The following is a 14,043-nucleotide window of genomic DNA, read 5'->3' as shown; positions in this document are numbered from 1 at the left end:
AAGCGAAAGAACATTAAAGAGGAGGACAAAATTATGGAATAGATGAGGAAGAGAAGGAAGAGGAGGAGGAGAAAGAGGTGGAGGGGGAGAAAGAGGTGAAGGAGTAGGAAGAGGAGGAGAAGCATGAAGAGGAGGAGGAGGAGGATGAGATGAAAGAGGAAGAGAGGGTTGGTGGTGGTGGTGGTGGAGGAGGAGGAAGAGGGTGAGGAAGAGAAGGAGAACCAATATTAAGAAAGACAGTATTAAGAGTAGGGAGGGAGGGAGGGAGAGAGGGAGGGAGGGAGGGAGGGAGGGCAACAGCAGGTCACAAGCAACAAGCACCCTTCCCTCCCTCTATCACTACCCTCCCTCCCTTCGTCCCTCTCTCCCTCCCTCGTTTTATTCCTCCCTCTCTCCCTCCCTCCCTCCCTCCCTTCCATTGATGCTTCAGTCAATATCAAGACCCGTGAAACCCCCCTCTATGTGAACCCTCGGAAGCCTCCCTGAAGGTAAGATGAAACCCCCATCCTCTCTCTCTCTCACTCTCTCTCTCTCTCTCACTCTCTCTCTCTCTCTTTCTCTCTCTCATCTTTCCCCTTTTTCTCCTTTAATCTCAACTTACCACTTACTCCTTTCATCCTTCTTCCTCCCCCTCTTCACTCTCCTGCTTCCTCTTCTTCTTCTTCACTCTCCTCCTTACCCTTCCTCTTCCTCCTCTTCCCGACACCGCCAAGGCCCCGACGCTGACCAACCCTCAGCCGTCTTTGTGCAACATGCAAATTAGGTAATCGTGAACTACGGCCGCCCATTGTACACCTCCCACGGCCGTCATGCAGTCACGGCCCGATTTATGGGGGAGAGGATGGACAGGAGAGGTGGGGGGGAGGGGGTGAGAGGAGGGGGGAGAGGTGAGGGGTGAGGAGGTGAGGGTGAGAGGTGAGGGGTGAGCGGTGAGGGGTGAGCGGTGAGGGGGTGAGAGGTGAGGGAAGGAGGGGTGAGCGGTGAGGGAGGGTTGATAGGTGAGGGTGGGGGTTTGAGGTGAGGGAGAGGGTGAGATGTGAGGGGTGAGAGGTGAGGAGGTAGGGGTGAGGGGGAGAGGGAAGGGGGTGAGAGGGAGGGGTGAGAGGTGAGGGGGTGGAGAGGGGAGGAGGTGGGTGAGGGGGGGTGAGAGGTGAGGGGGTGAGGGGGGTGGAGAGGTGAGGGGGTGAGAGGTGAGGGGGGGTGGGGAGAGGGGAGGGGTGAGAGGTGAGGGGAGAGGTGAGGGGTGAGTGGTGAGGGGGTGAGAGGTGTGAGGGGTGAGGAGGTGAGGGGGTGAGGTGGAGGGGGGGTGAGCGGTGAAAGGGGTGAGAGGTGAGGGGGTGAGAGGAGGGGGTGAGAGGTGAGGGGTGAGAGGTGAGGGGTGAGCAGAGGGGGGTGAGAGGTGAGGGAAGGAGGGGTGAGCGGTGAGGGAGGGTTGATAGGTGAGGGTGGGGGTTTGAGGTGAGGGAGAGGGTGAGATGTGAGGGTAGTGGGTGAGAGGAAGATGAGAGCGGGGGAAGGAGGGTGTGGATGAAGCTGGTGGGTGAGAGGTGAGGAGAGGAGGAGGAGGATGATGGGAATGGAGAAAAAATCTGGAACGGTAAGAGTAGGAGAGAGAGAGAGAGAGAGAGAGAGAGAGAGAGAGAGAGAGAGAGAGAGAGAGAGAGAGCATCACCTCACCTGTACACCTCACGGAATAAAACATGAAAAATAAGAGTCGAACGATACAATGTTTTTTTTACCTGTTGTTGACGAGGAGTGGGAGGGGGGTAGGAGGGATCACCTGAAGATTAGCCTCCCCAGCTTATTTAACACACACACACACACACACACACACACACACCTGCCTATTATAACCTCATAACAGGTAAAAAATATTAAGGATAACTTCAATAATAATTTTTTTTTACCATGAAAATTGTACAAATAAACTCAAGTGTTTTAAGTGTACTTGAGAAAATGACTTTGTGGGTGAAGATGATGAAAGTGAAGAACACCCCCCCTCCCCAAAAAGAAGAAAATGACATAGAAAGAAACAATGATAAAGTAAAACGAAGGATTATGAGGGAAAAATGGGTGTTCAGTCACGATCAAAAGTCCCTTGACACATCTGAGAGTACGAGCTTCTGAATGGATCACACCTGAAGTGCTTCTATACCAAGATGGTGAGGTGAAGACGGATAGTTAACTAGTAGTGAAGACAAGCCCGAGACAGTTATATAGATGGTGAGGAGAAGACAGATAGTTAACTAGTAGTGAAGACAAGCCCGAGACAGTTAACTAGATGGTGAGGAGAAGACAGATAGTTAACTAGTAGTGAAGACAAGCCCGAGACAGTTAACTAGATGGTGAGGAGAAGACAGATAGTTAACTAGTAGTGAAGACAAGCCCGAGACAGTTAGCTACAGTAGATGGTGAGATAAGGACAATTACCTGAATATATGTATGTGTGTATGTGCGTGTGTGGGGGGGTGTATATGTAGTTTTCGTTGTGGTTACTGAAGAAATGAGTTGAAGAGATGAGAGACTGAGAAATACATGAAAGAAAGAGCTTGTTTAGGTGAGGTGGGATGGAGGGGGTTAAGGTAGGTACGGGGTAGGAGGGAGGGGGGGAAACTAGCTGTTAGTATTGTGAGACCATCTTACTCTTAGACAACATGAATGGTTAAAATATCACACAAACAACAAACAAATAAACAATCAAACAAAGATATATATATATATATATATATTTATATATAAATATATATATATATATATATATATATATATATATATATATATATATATATATAGCATATATATATATATATATATATATATATATATATATATATATATAACAAAAACAAAACAATAAATAAAAGTGGAGTTTCAATATAGAGTTTTAAGAGGAAATTTATATTATAAGATTAATGATAAAATAAATATATTTTGTGAAGGAAGCTGAGTACTGTGTTTGTGTGTGAGAGAGAGAGAGAGAGAGAGAGAGAGAGAGAGAGAGAGAGAGAGAAAGGTGGAACTCTACATAAGGACTCGAAACTAAACCTACCCTACCCTACCCTACCCTAACCTAACCTACCCTACCCTAACCTAACCTAACTGGTATAATATAATAGTTGTCTTAAAAGTGAGATTGTGAAGCTCACCTGTTGTCTTGTGTCTGTTGTCTGTGTCTGTCTTGTACCCAGTTATCTGTGTCTGTTTTTGAGTCGACACACTCAAGATCATGTCGTGGTGGCAAACTATATAATTATTTCCGAGGTAATTTCTATCACTGAACAATGTAATAGTTTCTCTTGGTTTAATAAAAGTAAAAAAAGTAAAAAAAAAAGTAGGTATTACAAAAATATTAATACTTAAACAATAGATATTTTTCTAAAGAGATGATTTTAAGAGGAAGGGAGCGTAGTCTTTGCTCGGGTGGGTGTGGGTAAGTTGTTCCACACCATGATATTTTATGGAGGTCTGGGACTGAGGAGCGCATGGGGAGGGGTCTTAGTAGCTCTGAAGGGGGGTCTTAAAATGTATCTCTGATTGGGACTAGGAGGGTGGGGGGGGTGGTCTTAGTAGCTCTGGAGGGTCTTAAATTGCATCTCTTGATTATTCCTACACCAGAAATAATTATTCTCAATCAATTAATTAATAAATAAATAAACAGAGTACAGACATAACTGTTAATAGCCTCAAATATAAAGCATTTACCAAAACTCTTACTTTTTTGTGAGGTGATTTTTCTTGAAGTAGGTCACTGTCCACACAACTCTCTTCTGGGCAGTAACGGTTTAATCCTGTCTAATAATTAATAATAATAATCATAATAATAATAATAATAACAATAATAATAATAATAATAATAATAATAATAATAATAATAATAATAATAATAATAATAATAATAATAATGATAATAATAATAATAATAATAATAATAATAATAATAATAATAATAAAAACAGCAGGAACAACAACAACAATAATAATATAATCAACGCCATACACAACAAATGCACCCCCCAAAAAACTAAAAAATACACAAATAACAGAAATACAGTTATACAAGTACAGTAATAACCCAGTACAGTGGCGTTGAACACTGGGTCTAGACTCAGTGAACAAGTTATTTATGAATCATTGGGTAATGTTTTAAGTGGTTTGGTTAGGTTAGGAGTTGACCTGATGGGGGCAAGGAGGAGCAACGCGTGGACTAACCCCGTCCCCCTAATTCTCTTCTCTTCCCTTCTCTCCCCTCACCTCCTCCCCCTCCTCTCCCTCACCTCACCCCTCCCTCCTCCCCTCCCTCTCCTCCACCTCCCCACCTCCCCCTCCCTCCCCTCTCTCTCCTCCCACCTCACCTCCCCTCCCCCTCCCACCTCCCCTCCCCTCCCCTCCCCTCCCCACCCCTCCCCCCTCCCTCCCCTCTCCCCTCCCCCTCCCACCTCCCCTCCCTCCCCTCCCTCTCTCCTCCCTCCCTCCCCTCCCCCCCTCCCACCCACCCTGAGCATGTCAATGAACGATAAACTACAGCTAATATCTTCAATGTTAAATGAAATTATTCAATACTAAGGTGAACAATATAGACGATTCTAATAATTATATATATATATATATATATATATATATATATATATATATATATATATATATATATATATATATATATATATATATATATATATATATATATATATATATATTTTTTGGGGGGTCATCTTGAATACGTTGTTTGAGATGTTCTTCCCCCCCTCCCCCTCATGTGACGAATTGTGCTGTCGACGTTGTTTGAGATAAATGCCGTAATGATGTTAATATCTCAATGGTCTTCGTTATGTCTTGGAGATTAGAAACACTGGTTTATTTTATCTCATGATTCAACGAAATCTAACCTAAACCTAAACCTAAGGGCAGTACAGGTAACCTGATGTGAATCTTAAATTGCAACCTATTTAAAATTCCTACAGGGTTAGGTTAGGTTAGGTTAGGTTAGGTTAAATCTGGGTAGCATATATTAGGTTAGGTTAACAGGTAGTGAGTCTTCAGGTGAAATAAACTGGGGTGTCTAATCTTCAGGTGATCCTTCTCACTATACTGTACTGTAAAAAAATATTACTTTCCTTCAGTCCTCAACACAATCCTTTCACACAGGACCCACTAACGGCAAATGTTTCCCCTCATTAACCCACACCATTAACAACAATTTCTCTAACCCCCAACCCACCCTACCCCTCGTTACCCCAACCCACCCTACCCCTCGTTACCCCACCCCACCCCTACCCCTCGTTACCCCACCCACCTACAACTTCCCACCCATGCCCCACCTCACCCCACCCCACCCACCCTACCCTCTTCCCCACATGATCTATTCTCACCCCTTACAACTTCCAGCTTGATGCGAGTGTGTTGTGTGGAGCAGTGCGAAGTGTGTGTTGTGTGGGCAGTGCAGGGGTGTGTTGTGTGGGCAGCTGGGGTGTGTGTGTGTGGGCAGTGCAGAGTGTGTGTGTGGGCAGTGCAGAGTGTGTTGTGTGGGCGGTGGGAGTGTGTGTGTGGGCGTGCAGAGTGTGTGTGTGTGGGCGATGGGGTGTGTTGTGTGGGCGGTGGGGTGTGTTGTGTGGGCAGTGGGGAGTGTGTTGTGTGGGCAGTGGGAGATGTGTTATTGTGGGCGGTGGGAGTGTGTTATTGTGGGCGGTGGGAGTGTGTTATTGTGGGTTTTCGTGTTGTAGGCGTGGCGGTAGCGTGTTCCTCTTGCGAGTGTCGCGGGCGTAAATATATCTGTCTCTTGGGCGTGGGAGTGGGTGTGGGCGTGGGCGGTGTTATAAACCAGAAGGTAAATAAAATTCACCCAATCAGCACGCCCACCAAGAGGCTCCGGACCGTGTTGACATCAGTGAGGCGAGACTGGGCGGGCGGGCGGACACACACACACACACACACACACACACACACACACACACACACGGCCAGACTCTACCCGAACGGTGAGTGTGTGTAGCAGAAGAGACAATGAGGAGGAGGAGAAGAGGAAGAAGAAAAACATGAACAAGAAGATGAAGAAGCATAACAACAACAAAAAGAGGAAGAAGAACATAAACAAAAACAAAAACAAAAACAACAAAACTAAAAAAAATTAAAAGCACCGACAAGATGAAGAACAAGAACAAAAGGACAAGAACAAGAACAAAAGGACAAGAACAAGAACAAAAGGACAAGAACAAGAACATCCATAACAACAACAACAACAACACAGGCAAACACAAACAACGAAAATATTATCCAGACAACTTTTTCGCCGAGGTGGAATGAAAACTACAAATAAATTCATAAAAATACTGCCATTAGATTATGTATAAAAGTGAGTATTGCTGTATGAATATGTGTGTTACGCGGTGGTACAGATTAAGGAAATAAAATGTAAGCTTTATCAGTTTAAAGAATTGTAATGATTTTCACTTTGTTGGTTGGGAATATATTTATGATGATGTGATAGGAAGAGATAGATTGATAGATAGATAGATAGATAGATAGATAAGGAGAAAGAGAGAGAGAGAGAGAGAGAGAGAGAGAGAGAGGAGAGGGAGGAGGAGAGATGCAGACAGAAAGAGAGGCATGTTAGGCAGAGGAGGAGAGTAAAGGAAGGGCAAGGAGGGAGGAAAAAGGGAGGGAGGGAGGCTACAGAAAGGAGGGAAACAAGGAAGGGGTGGAGGAAGGCAGGGGAGGAGGAAGGAAAGAAGAGAGGGGAAAACAGAGGAAAGGGGGAAGATAAGAGGAGAGATGAAGGGAAGATAGGGATGAAGGAGGAGGGAGGAGGTAAGATAGGAGGAGAGAGGGTGGGATAGGGAAGATAGGAGGAATGTAATGATGGAAGGTAGGAGGGGAAGGAGGATGGAGGGAGGCAGGGAGAAGGAAGGTAGGAATGAGGAAGTGAGGAGGGAAGGAGGAGGGTCACCACTGGCCAGCTGCCATAATGAGAGGAAGATTGGGTCAGGTCTTTACTGGCGGTGACTGCGGCACACCAACCCTTTGTGACCCACACCATGGTGCACCCCCTGTGAATCCATGCCTTCCCATGGTGCACCACGCCCCCCCATGAGACCACGCCCCCACCCATGCACCATAACCCCCAGCACCTCACCTCCCCCCATGGTGAACCACGCCCCCACCCATGGTGCACCACGCTCCCCCCTTGTGCACCACGCCTCCCGCTGTGCACCACGCTTCCCACCATGGTGTACCACGCCTCCTTCCGTGCACCACGCCTCCTCCCATGCACCACTCCACCCACACTACCATCTTGAGTACCGATAAAGGGGTTAGTCTGCAGTATACTGTATCCACACTGCCTGTCATACGTGACCCCACTATCACAGTCAGTAGATGACCCTGTGGACACCTTGGTAGATAACAGAGTAGAAACCTCGGTAGATAAATAAGAGATGGTTGATTAAAAGTTATATAACAAGGAGATACCAGAGAACACAGTGGTAGATAACTAGTAGATAAATAAGTAGACCCTTTGGTAGACCCCTTGGTAGACCCCTTGGTAGACCCCTTGGTAGACCCCTTGGTAGATAACTAAGTAGAAACCTTGGTAGATAGAGACACTGCACAATAACAAGGTAGATAAGTGGTAGATGCTCCGTTCTGTTCTGGTAGATACGTCCAACAAGACGGATTGCCTACAGCACAGTGTTGTGGGTAATAATAATAATAATAATAATAATAATAATAATAATAATAATAATAATAATAACAATAATAATAATATTAATAATAATAATAATAATAATAATAATAATAATAATAATAATAATAACAATAATAATAATAATAATAATAATAATAATAATAATAATAATAATAATAATAATAATAATAATAATAATAATAAAAGCATGTAAGTCATTAGGTCAAGGTGTTATGCTAATTAACCTGTGACCTCCAACTAATATTAATACATACAGCGGAACTATAAACGTGTAGGTAGACTGACTCTTATGATATGTCCTTTAAGATGAACTTTACGCGGATTTACTACAATAATTTGGGGAGATACTGCTCTCTCTCTCTCTCTCTCCAGTTGATTTATTATTACAAGGGCATGATGTTAACTCCTCCTATCTGCATATCTCTTAAACACAACCCTCAAAGTGCCTATGGGGCTGAAGGAAAAGGGGGAGGGTAGGGCTGCATCTTACAGTACAGCTATCAAAACAGGTGCAAAGCAGGATCAGGGTGAGGGAGAAATGGAGAGTATGAGGTAGGAGGAGAAAAAGGAGGAAGGAAGACGGGAGGAGGAAGAGAAAGTACACACACAGTACAATACCATAGTAGAACACATCTATTACAGCAGGTAGAATAAATGGATGATGGGGTGTGTGTGTGTGTGTGTGTGTGTGTGTGTGTGTGTGTGTGTGTGTGTGTGTGTGTGTGTGTTGGACTCAAGCTCCCGTGAAGGAGAGAAAATTAAAATAAGTTATCATTAATATTATTAGTAGTAGTATAGTAGAAGTAATATTGTTAATATTTTCATCATTCTTATCCGTGCAAGGGATGGAGTAGTGGAGGTCCCCGTGTGAGGACCCCGTGTGAGGTCCCCGTGTGAGGACCCTGCATGAGGTCCCGGTGTGAGGTCCCCGTGTGAGGTATGCAGGGAGTGAGGACGGGGACCCCGGTGTAAGTGAAGCACAAATCATGACCCATAATATATTGTCAAATGTCTCTGGTCGTAAATAAGGTTTTTTCCTGCTTGGGTATTACAGGAATATAACTGATAGCAATGGCCGAACAAATTCCCACCCGCGAGAATTATGCCGAATTTTTCATAATATGATATATAAGATAAAGAATGGACAGCTTTATTTCGTTTTGTTTTATAATTTATGAGTCACATGTCCCTTGGCTGGTTATCAGGACGAATCAGCCGCGTACAGCTCTCTTGGGGGGAGGGGGGAGGGGGGAGTGGTGGTGGGCGGGACAAATTCTGCTATCCTGTTGTGTTGATTCGTTGATTTTCTGAAGTGGGCGGAGTATGCATGAATCTCTCTTGCGTGTGATTCGTTGATTTGCTTAAGTGGGCGGAGTATGCATGAATCTCTCGCTATTGATTCGTTGATTTACTAAAGTGGGAGGAGTATGCATGAATCTCTCGCCGCTGATTCGTCAATTCACAAAAATAGGCGGAGTATGTACGAACCTGTCGCTGTTGATTCGTCAATTCACTAAAGTAGGCGGAGTATGCATGAATCTCTCGCTGTTGATTCGTCAATTCACTAAAGTAGGAGGAGTATGTATGAATCCTAAACACATTAATGGTTGACAAACATAGCATGGGAGACGCAAGGTGTAGTTAATTACCACACCTGTACAGTACCACCCCATAAGTGTGTATAATGACAAAGGGAAGTCCTAGCGCGTATCTCAGGTGTTCAGCTTCAGGATACAGAATTTTACTGTGAAATATATTTACTTACCTGAGTATAATTTTATAAAGCCTATTACTAGAGGAGCATTATGAGTATAATATGAGTCATACCTGGATGATGTATAATGAAGAGGATGATGAAATAGAGGAAATATAAACAGGGTAATAAAAATGACTTAAGAGAGAAAGAGAGAAAATATTGAAGAGATAAATTATCAAAAAAAGAAGAGAAATGTACATGTATGCTTTCCGTAATGCATAAAACACAACAACAACAACAACAACTGTGACTTCATACACAACAACAACAATGACTTCAAGCACAACAACAAAAACAACAATGACTTCAAAAAAAAAAAAAAAACATCGCGTCATATCAATAAGGTAAATACACCTTGATACACTACGATTAATTACCTTTATTAATTAGTACAGGTAATGATATGACGAGAGAGACACTGACACACCTCCTGCTCCTCCTCCTCCTCCTTACCCTTCTTCTCCTCCACCTCCTCATCCCCCCTCATCATCCTTCCTCCTCCTTTCCCCTCCTATTTCTCCTCCTCACACCTCCTCCTCGTCCTCCTCATCAAGAAGAAGAAGAAGAAGAAGAAGAAGAAGAAGAAGAAGAACCACCACCAGGTAACAACAGATAAACCGCTCCCCCGTTGGCCTCCTTCCCATACCCAAGACAATTTGGCTGGACAGAACTTTTTCCTATGATACTCGTAAGGCATTTGTGGCATTTTTACAGCACCAGACTACAGTATACCGTGTCCCTAGCCGATGTCTCACTAGTATATCCTCCCTGATAAGAAGGGGCGGATATACAGTAGATACATTAATACATAGATATACATAACCCCTTTATTTAAGCATAGATATGGTTTTTATTTAGATTAGAGAACGTATACCTGTCTGATTTTAGATGTGGGAGGGGGGAGGGGAGGGGGAAGGGAGGGGAGAGGGGAAGGGAGGGGAGAGGGGAAGGTAGAGGAAAGAGGGAAAGGTAAGATAAGGGGTAAGGTAGAGTAAGGAAGTAACTAAGAGGAAAGGGGGAGGGAACAAAATTGCTAAGTAGTCAACTTCCATTTACGGTTCGTGAAGTGTAAAGACAAAAAATAAAAATAATGAATATAAAGTCAGGTTTACGGCTGGTACTGTCATGGCTCTCATTGATATTCTTGAACTTCACCGCCAGCAACTCTGTAGATAATCTCTGTGAAACTATGAGGGGAGGTGTAGGGGGAGGTGTGGGGTGGGGTGGTGGTGGAGGGGTGGGAGGTGTGTGGGGGAGGTGTGGGTGGGTGTGGGTGTGTAGGGGAGTTGATGGAGATGTTGAGGAGGTGTGTGGTGGGAAGTGTGGGGTGGGGGGGAGGGGTGTGGGGAGATTTGGGGTGTGTGGGGGAGGTGTAGGGGAGGTGTGATGCTGTGTGTGGTGCTTTTTAAGTAAGGGAGGTGAGATGTAGAGATGTACATATGTAAGTGTGGTAGGTGAGGAGGTGTGGTAGAGGCAGTTAGATGACGCCATTAGCACGTCTCTTAACATTTAACACGCACACACACACACACACACACAAGGCCTGCCTCACCCCCCGACGCAGACACAACTAAGAACCTGAGTGCTCTTTATTGATAAAAACCAAGGGACCGCCCCCCCGCATGTCTCTATCACTGGAGACTAAGTTGACAATAACACTGATCCAATATGGCGTCTCACAATGGCTATCAAAGTTGAGTCATAAGTCGCTAACGTTTTCGAACCCAGACCCACAAGGTTGTTTTTTTTTTTTTATCTTTTTATTTTTTTAGTGGTCCTTCCCTCTCCCATTCCTTCATTTATCTGTCTCTCTCTCTCTTCACTTCATCTGTCTTCTTTCCTTATCCGTTACTCTTGTTGTTGTTGCTATCTTCCTTCCCTCCTCCCCTCTCCCCCTTCCACTTCCATCCCTCCTAATACTTCAAATTTCCTTCCTTTCTCTCACCTTCCCCTTCCTTAGCTCTCCCTCCCTCTCCTCCCCCTGTTGCCACCTTTCTTTCCCCTCTCTCCCTCCCTTTCCTGTTGCCACCTTTATCCCCTTTCCCTCCTGTTCCTACCACCCTTCCCTCTCCAGCCACCATTCCTCCCTATTCCCCCATTCCTACTCCCTGCTGCCACTACCACCGTACTCCATGATAGAGGAAGTGAGGGTGAGGAAGGGTGAGGGAGGGTAAGGGTGGGTGAGGGTGGGTGAAGGGAGTGGTGAGTGGAGGGAAGGTGAGGAGGGTGAGGGAAGGATGAGGGGAGGGGTGAAGGTGGGTGAGGGAGGGTAGGGGTGGGTGAAGGGAGTGGTGAGGTAGGGGTGAAGGAGGTGAGGGTGGGTGAGGAAGGTGAGGGAAGGTGAAGGGGGGTGAGAGGGGTGAAGGGGGGGTGAGGGAGGTGAAGGGGGGAAGGAGGTTAATTATTGTGTTTGTGGTGAAGTAACTTGTTTCAGTGGTTGTTTAGCCGTTGTGTTATCAGGGGATGAATGGACCTCATTTACACCATTGTAAGGCGACGCTGCTCTTTGTGTGTGAGGCTCCGGGAAGTTCTTCATTGTATTTTAAATAACATAGCTAATTTAACATACACACAGACACACAGACAGACAGACACACACACACATACATATAGAAAGCGACACACACATATACAGTACATTAAGAAACACACACACACATACACACACACACACACACACACACACACACACACACACACAACTTTTCTTATTAAATGTTTAAAACTAGGAAGATGAATTGTAATCACCTGGTGTACATAGTACATATACAGGTATATGTATAAAACCTGACCTAACGTAATTATGACCTGACCTAACCTAAACTAAACTAACCTAACCTGACCCCCATCTCTACACCCTAATTATCCCTACCCCATTACCCCCATCCCTTCATCACCCTCACCCCACCCCCCATCACCCCACCCCTCATCACCCCCCTCTCATTCTTCAGTCTACCTCAACAAATCTTCAAAATAATTCACAAAAGATATTAAAACTTTAAGAAATAAATCCCCGCTACAGACTCGGCCAGTGATCACATAACACACACACATAAAAAAGTTATACATTACTTAAAAATAAACATCACAATAAACAAACAAACAAAGAAACAAACACACAAACATGATGACCACAACGATCTGGATTCGTATGGTGGAGGAGGAGGAGGGGGAGGGTGGAGGGTGGAGGAGGAGGAGGAGGAAGAGGGTGTAGGAGGAGGGTCAGGACTTTGAACCCCTCACACACACACACACACACACACACACACACACACACACACACACACACACACACACACACTAATACTACGCCATTGAACTCTTTATTAGGATTAGTCGTTTCGAGCCAAAATTCTTCAATAAACCAATAGCCACCTCGACCCAACTGACCTTTACGTATTAGGGATCTTTCTCTCTCTCTCTCTCTCTCTGTCTCTAAACTCTCTCTCTCATCTCCCACCACCATAAGAGGGAGGAGACAGAGAACGGACCGCCGAGAGACTTCTAATTGGGTTACTAATTCTCGAAAACTCCATAAACGACCCTTCCTGAGACGTCCCATCGTCAGCCGCGCGAACAAGATGCATAACTTTTCCTTTGTTTTGGTTTGGTGTTTTTTTCGGACCAGTAATAAATCTTAAAACCAAGAAACCAATGTATAAAGTTTTGCACTGATGGAGAGGAATTTCCATTAGCGAGGAGGTAGAAAAGAGGGGGGGGGAGGGGAGGAGGGAGGGAGGGAGGGGAAGGGAGGGGAGGGGAAGGAGGGAGGGGAGGTGGGAGGGGAGGGGGAGGACGTAGAAGGACGAGACAAGACAAGGTTTAGTGGGGTGAGAAGAGGGAGGAGGAGTTGTAGGGAAGGGGGGAAGAGGGGGAGGAAGGGAGGAGGGGGAGATGGAGAGGAAAGGATTGTAAGGGGAGGAGGAGTTGTAGGGAAGGGGGGAAGGAGAAGAGGGAAGGGGAGGGAGGAAAGTTACTGGAATACATTGGGATCACCTGAAGAATCTCCACCCCAGCAGGCTAATTACAGGTGTACAGGTAATTTTCTATCACCTGTATCAACCTACAGAGGCTAAGTCCATATATTTTATTGTTAATTCTTATCTCAGGTTATTAATTTTATCTTTTTTTTATCATTCTCAGAGTAATAAATTGTCACAACCACCATTACCACAACCACAACAATCCTAACGACCATTATCACCAGAACAACCATTACCCTACTATTATTCCCGCTATAACAATTTATATCATTTCCGTCACAACAACAATCATAACCACCACAACAACAATCATAAACAACCACCATTGCCACCACAAACAACAGTCATAACCACCACTGCCAACACAAACCACAATCACCAACATCAGCTACACAACACCTTATTCACCAACACTTCAACCTCCAACACTCCAACAATTATCCCCCCCCCCATTGTCACTACCACCACCACCAATAAACACCATCACCATCCTTACCACCACCACCAATAAACACCATCACCATCCTTACCACCACCATAACCACCCCTATCCATTACATCTGTAGCACCACCATCACCACAATCACCACAATCATCATCATCAT

The sequence above is a fragment of the Homarus americanus genome, unplaced genomic scaffold (assembly GCF_018991925.1).
Source record: "Homarus americanus isolate GMGI-L3 unplaced genomic scaffold, GMGI_Hamer_2.0 scaffold14841, whole genome shotgun sequence".
Taxonomy (NCBI): Eukaryota; Metazoa; Arthropoda; class Malacostraca; order Decapoda; family Nephropidae; genus Homarus; species Homarus americanus.
Note: the sequence above shows the minus strand (reverse complement) of the source record.